This window comes from Leptidea sinapis, chromosome 31, assembly GCF_905404315.1.
Source record: "Leptidea sinapis chromosome 31, ilLepSina1.1, whole genome shotgun sequence".
Taxonomy (NCBI): Eukaryota; Metazoa; Arthropoda; class Insecta; order Lepidoptera; family Pieridae; genus Leptidea; species Leptidea sinapis.
The window spans coordinates 1479840-1488187 of record NC_066295.1 but is presented as its reverse complement, the minus strand read 5'-3'; positions in this window follow the sequence as shown (position 1 = coordinate 1488187).

Here is an 8348-nt window from a genome sequence, read left to right as displayed (position 1 = left end):
AGTTCCCGTTTATTTTCCGGTCACACTAGATGTTACTATCACGCGTAGCGAAGGTTTTGTGTTCCAAACATAAAATTAATTTGAATTATGAAAAGAGCAAAACTAGTGTGATAAAGCAGCATTTTAAAAATATTTTAGTGCGAGGGAAACTAATCCGTCACAGACGATGGCAAATGTCAATTGTCATAATGGCGGCTGATCGCCTTATAGTAGTGTAAATGTGTGCGTAGGGCTATGTATTTACTCGTTAACTAGCTTGTTTTGACTTTTGATGCTTCACTTTAGTGTAGGTGACACGGAGTCCTTATTTTTTTACTCGTCCGTGCTATAATATGGGGTACCCGAAATACTGTTTGACATGCACTATGCGTAGCGTGAAGTACCTCGCAAGCTACTTTACCTATGTGCTTGGCGCAGTGCTTCCGATATTAATACCATCTTTGTGCTGCAGAAGAGGGCTTATCACTCTATTTATAACATAGGTCCTAAAGTATCATTAAGAGAAAAACTTAAGGAAATAAACATTTTGATTGTTGCATCTCTATATAGTTGATATTGTTCTTTAGGTTCTTAAGCACATTAAGGAATTTGATAGAAACTGCGATTATAATGTTAACACGAGAAATAAACATAAGCTTGTTATGCCTACTACTCGGTTAAGTCGTGTTAGTAAGCGTTTTATCGGGCTATGTATATGTGTCCCAACGTGATCCCAGAAAATGTACCAAATAAATGTGTTACGAATTTTTAAAGAATTGTTAAAAAACGTTTGTGTGGTAAAGGTTAACATAAATGATTTTCTTAATTATACCACAGACTGGAGAGAACACCCTCAGGCTATTAAAATATGGATGTTTATTTTGAAAAAAAAAGTGTGTGCGTGTAATCTTTACGCGCGATTGAAGTAAAACTTAATTATAATTAACTTTAGGAATAATTAACAGAGATATATATATATATATATATACCTTTTTTACTTATCTGAAAGCTCATAGACAAAATATGTTATTTTCAATTTCTTATGTTTTTAAAGTGATAACCCTCACTTCTAGGATTAATTGCTAACTAACCGAGCTAACCGTTCGTGTGACGTATCGTCATAAAATCTAGTATGCTTTGTTCTTTGTCCTATTCTAGGACATCCAGTATGTAGCAAATATTCTTAAAAGAAAATTTTATCAAAACAACAACCGACTTTAAAAACACTATTTCAAAACAATAGATATATATAATATACACTAAAAGGTATAAAAATAATTGCGTATTCTTATACAATCTAATTAATTAATATAATTCTAGTTACGATTATTGTCATTTTTGGAATCGGTGTCCTTCCGCCGCGACTCGCTCTCGCCTCCTCACAACTCAAGCACATCTCACCTATAACTATGTATGTAGTTACAATAATCGTAACAAGAATAAGATTAATCAATTAGATTGTATAGAAATACGCAATTATTTTTATACTTTTTTGTGCATATTATATATTCTATTGTTTTGAAATAATGTTTTTAAAGTCGGTTGTTTTTTTGTTATTTTATGTATTTTAGTGGATTTGAAGTACACTAACTAGCAATTGGCTAAATATGTGTAGATATACTACATTTTTCAATGCAGCAGTGAACGTAAGCGCTTCGCAATTTGATTACAGACACTAAGAAATTCTGCCACAGATCATCTGTAAGTCGTTAAGGAGTCCTATTGATCATCATATTCGACTACGACACTTACTTGGCTATAACTATGTTAGTAGATGACTTAAATATCCGGACACCATAAAAAAGATTCAGCCGAGTATCCAAGAGTGCTTTACAGGCTCTTTTGCGATTTCCCTTCAAATCAAAATAATTTTTTCCTATTATAGCAGACATTAGAAGTAAACTTTACGAGTGTTCAACAAAAGGTCTTTCAGTCACTTTTGTCTGGATACCTAGCCACTGTGGCATAATAGGCAACGAAACAGCCGACACACTTGCAAATGAAGCTGTGGTGTGTGGTGACGAGTTCCTCTTTAAAATATATACTCAGGATTTGGCTGTTCTTTCTGATCTTTGTCTTAGGGACTCCTGGGGTAAAGTCTAGGCAGAAAGCAGCCAATTTAAAGGCAAAAATTATTGCGAAATTCAACAAATAATTCCTAACAAGTCATGGTTCTCTGTCATTAAACTTGATAAAATCATTACCACCATATTGATAAGAATGTGTCTTGGACACACCACTTGTCCGGCCCACCTTGCAAGGTTTCATATTATAGATAGTCCACAATGTGAATGCGGACATGACTTTGGGGATCTGGATCACTTATTCTTTTCCTGTCCTAAATATGACCGAACTTCCTTTTTAGATAGTTTGATATCCATCTGTGTCCCTTTCCCCACTTCTATAAAACCCCTCCTGAGTTCTGTTGATCCCATATTGTATAGTATACTTTCTAGATATATTTATAGCAATAATATTAAATTGTAAATAATGTATAGTAGCTAATATATTTTATGTGAAAATAATAGTTTTCATCTACTTTTTTGTATATTATTTACCTACATTTATCTTAACCATGACAAATATCAAAATTCTCGTGTTCTACATTTTTGTAACGTGATTCGTTTCCCCACCTTAAAATAAATAAAAACACTTTGAAGTAGAACATACAAGAAAACTTCCAATGTGAACCGATGAAAGAAAACTTGAAGCTGGCGGATGCATGGAATGTGCGAGCCAAAGTCTCCAAAAAGGAGTGAAATTAAAAAAAAAAGGTCAGACAGGACTTTTTTTTTCTTTGGAACTGCACAGTATGCGCATTCAGCCATTAAAAACGGGGAAACGAGTTACAAAAGGAAAGAAAAAGATAAACTCGGAATATAGAGAATTATGTACATATCATCAGATTAGTACAAATTACAAAATAAAATAAATAGGTATATAAGAGATTTAAGATATGTAGGTATATAACAGATTTAAGAAGTAAAATCTAACTTAACTCTAAAGTCTAATATCTCGGTGTCTAATTGTAAACTAATTACTAAAGGAAACACAAAAAACTAAAGTAAGTACATGAGATAAAATAATTACAATTTAAGATCATTTACAGATATGAAAGTTGCCAATGCTTTGTAAACATTTATATCTTTTCCATGTAGTAAATATTGTATAGATACCGGAAATGGAATGCGGTTAAAAGGGTTTCATACAAAGCAGATCGATTGTTTAAAGGACAGTCGAAGAAGAAGTGATTTAGCTGGATCGAAACCACAATCACACGCCGCCGAATCCATGATTCGGAACCTGGCAAGGTGTACTGGACTCTGAGGGCTTGAGGCAAATTATTTCGAATGAGTGGTAGATTTTAAGTTCAATAAGTGATTTTAAATCTTGTTTTGAACTTTGATTAAAAATTTCAATCAATATATTCCTAGTCTCTTAGCGTTTGATGTCCTTTTTCAGAAAATATAAAAACTATGAAAACACACTGGGCTGGAGAACTAAGTATTACCATATAACACTGCAATAATTGTTAAGTACTCAAAATATACTTACTTGCTCAATAGAAATGTCTAGAAAAAGAGTTTAATATTGTACATAAAAACTGCGTGTAGTCGGTAATCTTCTTTAAATAAATAAACGTTTATTTTAGTCATTTCCATCCATAATTTTTTATTTTTATTAGTAAAATATTTTTCTTAATTACTGAGTTAGTACCTATATCGCAGATGTATATGCGGAAGCTTATATCCATCTGCGAAATATATGCGAGGGTGCATGGCCTAAAATATAACTCTATAAGTAGTGAAATACTTCTTTTTAGGGCACCAAAACATGTGCCACGTGTGTCTCGACGGTGTACCTTTCAATGTCGTAAAGATTTAGGTACCTGGGTCATACAGTAACGAGTGACTTATGGGGTGATATGGAGCGAGAATGCATGGCGTTGGCCTGGCCCTTATGACCTTTACACGGGAGGTGTGTGGGTGAAGAATACAAGCAGGGCCTACAACGCCTCCTGTGTTCAGTATAACAACGCTATTATGATGCTGAGGCCATCTTGGTTGTACGCTACGCTGTAGTGTTTCTAAATGTTGGCAGACGACTTTTTTGCCATAATGCGGAAAAAAGCAGCATCTCTGCTGCAGCGCTTACGTTCCAGCGACAACAGCATCCTAAAGATGATTGCAGCCAGGCCTGACTGCTCTATGCAGCGTCACTGGGAGGAGGCAGACATAGGCCGGATTAGATAATAATATAATCATAGTTACTGATAATACTAACGTATTAACGTAACGTAGAATTTACTAACAACCTCTGGATGTCTTACGTCTGAAATAAACGTTTATTTATTTATTAAGTCAACAGTGCGTGAGAACCGTCAGCGTCATCGATGATTTAATTCAAATTGACGTCACCAGTGGCGGGTAATATATCGAGAGTAGTTAAAAAGGCCTACAACTTCGTCCGCGTTAAATGCGTATCGTGTTCCCTCGGGAACTCTTAGCGTTTTTTGTGTATGCGCAAATAGTCATGATGATCGGTTGAGTACTGAATACTTTAGGTGTGAATACGTAACAAACTTATATTCTATTTATAATATTTGTAAGGATGTTTACAATAGTTCGAGTGACGAATATTAGCGGTACTGTGGTAATTGTCTTGTACACCTTAAAAGTACATAGTAACATAATTCGTGTTTACCTACAACGTAATGAATCTAATATTGTATTGACACAAAAAGGTAGCTTGTGACATTATTGTAATCGTTGAATCTATAATGTTCAGATAGCCACAGGATAGTTAGTCCTATGTACTGTGTACAATATACTATTGAACCGTATGGTGTTTCAGGACCTGCGTAGTCCCAACCTAGGGGTTGGCTTTTAGCCGAAACAATCTTATGTGTCAGATACAAGAGGTTGTTGGCACTGATGATAGCTTACCATAAGTTGATCCAATTTCACATTTATCTATAAAAAGCGGTCTAGTGAGAGTGGAATCGCTAACGAAGCGTTCCTTCCGTACAAATTACAATCAACACAACAGGCAACACAAATTTATAACCGTCTCACATGTAGACTTCGAGTTCGGAGTCCTAAAACCAGAGAACTTTGTTTTTCTTAATTGGAGATGTCGTAGATTGGATTCGGTAATGACATGTGTGAGTGAAGCCGCAACCAATGCTTATGTTCTTCAATAATCTACAAATACCTACAATTTCCTGTAGGTGTATCAAAATAGAAGTCCCATTTCAAAGAATGTGCACATAGAAGTTGCGTAATGTAAATAAGAGCACAATAGGAACGACTGGATCACTTGGCGTCGCTTCATTGTGTGTCTTCTACCGCATTTATCACGGGGAGTGTTCCGAAGAGCTGTTTCATCTGATTCCTGCCGCCGAATTCCACCTTCGCACGACACGCCACAAGTTAGGATATCATCCCCACTATCTGGATGTGTGGCGGTCCTCCACAGTGCGGTTTTCAAGGCGCTTTCTTTCACGTACTACAAAGCTGTGGAATGAACTTCTTTGTGCGGTGTTTCCGGGACGATACGACATGGATACCTTCAAAAAAAGCGCGTACACCTTTCTTAAAGGCCGGCAACGTTCCTGTGATTCCTCTGGTGTTGCAAGAGAACGTGGGCGGCGGTGATTACTTAACACCAGGTGACCCGTACGCTCGTTTGTCCTCCATTCACATGGAGTCTTCATTATTGATCATTTTTAATTATACTTTTAATGCATTTTTAATTCTTAGTATAAAGAAGTAAGAACACTTTTTAATTACTAATGTAATTAACTAACCAGTTAATTATACATTGTTATTCGAACTTTTCATATTTACAAATTATTTCCTACTCATTACTTACTAATAGTATATAAACATGTTTCTAGATTTTTTAAACAATAATGTGTTACTATCGGCACTTACTGGTATTTAAGTGACAACAATCTAATAGACTCATCTAAGCACAGTCCACACGAATAATACGAATAATAATGACGACCTGAATAGCCGAGTGGTTAGCGATCCTAGCTACTAAGCTACAGGTCCCGGGTTCGAATACCGGTAGGTGCAAGCATTTATATGATGAATATGTATGTTTTTTTCCGAGTCATGGATGTTAAAATGTATTTATGTATGTTTATATGAATTTATGTATGTTTAAGTAAGTATATTGTATTAAATATATCATTGTCTTGTAACCCATAGCACAGGCTATATATGCTTAACTTGGGGCAAGATAATTTGTGTAAAAAGTGTGTCAATATTATTATTAATAGCACAGAGTACATATTATATCTCTAATACAAACAAGTTACGCCGGGCTTTCATCCACGAATACATTGACACAAACAAGATTTTTGATTAGTAATGTTAATTATAATAATTCTTATCTTATATTCAAATTCAAATTAAATTCAAATATTTTTATTCAAAATAGGATGTGAAATCACTTATTGATAGTCAAAAAACTACCACAACAACTCTTTTGAATTACTACTATTACTACTAACAATTCTTTTGAATAACGTAATACTTTTGCTTTGAACATTTTCTGGGATCCTGTTGTAAAAGCATATACATCGCCCCACAAAAGACTTGCTAACTCGACTAAGTCGAGTAGTAGGCATTATAAGCTTATGTCTGTTCCTGGTGTTAACATTATGGTTATGACAGTTTCTGGCAAATTGACTTATGTGCCTATAAACATTCATTACATTATCAAGAATATATTGAGAAGCAACAGTCAAGATGTTAATTTCTTTGAATTTTCCATACCACATTTGATTCCATAGGGCCTAGGTTATAAATAGCACGAACAGCCCTCTCCTGCAGCACAAATATTGTATTAATGTCGGCAGAGCTGCCCCATAGCAATATACCATAGGCAATAATACTATGGAAGTAACTAAAGTATACAAGTCGCGGCGTATCTATGTCAGTTAATTGTCTAATATTTTTAACCGCATATGCCGTAGAACTAAGTCTGTTCGCCAATCCTTCAATATATCCCCATTGCAATTTTTAATCCAGAGTAATGCCAAGAAATATAATATAATACCTTATAATAACGTCTATGCCATCTAGCGTAATGTAAAAAACAACAATGCAATTGTAAACCTATGCGTGGAAATTACACTCCCTGGAATAGGCATTTGTTATGTCTACAAGGTTGTTGTTAGGTTAGGCCTTTTAGGTTTTAGAACTAGCATGGTTCCTTCATTAAAAATTTCAAGGTTCTCTTTTTGGAAAGAAACGATAGAGCATGATTAAAAAGGTTCAATTGGTATTATGTGATCATTTTATAATCATATTCTCTTTTAGCACTAGAGGAATCACAAGAGCATTGGAGACTATATACTTAACATAACCGAATCTAACTCAAGAGACATTGGAACGGTGAGGTGAGAGACATTGGTGAGTTAACGGTTGAATTACGAATTGCAGCATCGCGACCGACGCAGCAGCTTCGAGGTACTTGTGTTCTGAATGTAAATTAACACACTAGGAGATCCGGCAAAATATGTAACGCGAACGTTGCTTAGTTAAAATTCTTAGCAAAAATAAAATATAACGGACTACGAGGGTGAACAAATGTTCTGACTGGAAAATATAATTATTCGTCGGCTAATAATTAATCTAAAGCAAAGGGACATACAAAAGCACACACGCTCACAAGCGTTTCAACAATATCGGCTTAGTCGTTAAGGAGATAATGTCACTTATCTTTTTCTATCTCTAACTAACGTAGATATAGGAAAACGATGTATAAGTATACACATTCACGAGCATGACGCATCAGCCATCGTTTCCTTCTTGTATGTATGCATTTTGGACTTGGTCGTTATAAATTTTTACCACTAGTAGCTGCACTAGCAGGTGGGCTTTATTTAATTAAAAAAATTAAAGAACTCTCAGTAAACATCGTACTAGTTACAACACTAAGGCGTTTAATTGTTTCCTTCTGCTGAATTCATATTATTCCGCACGAACCAGCACTATTTCAGTTTCCGGTAGGGAAATTACTGATAATTACACTAATGCTGGTCAGCCACTGAATTGCAGTAGCAGGTGGACTCAGTTACCATCAGGTGAACATCTCGCTTGTTTGTCACTTTTTAACACAAAAAATCCCCTGAAACTGATGGCGTGTTTCGATTTCCGCTACAGAAATTTCCAATGATTTCATCTGTTCGTCTATCCCCTCTTTATTGCTGCGTTCTCAAAGAAGGTTGGCAGAATTTTTAAAGGCTAATATATTTATTAGGAATTTTCAAAAGCATAGAAATTACGAAAACCTGGAGATGTGAGATGTACTTGTTGACATTCCTCGTCTGAATCCATATGGCACGGCACGGT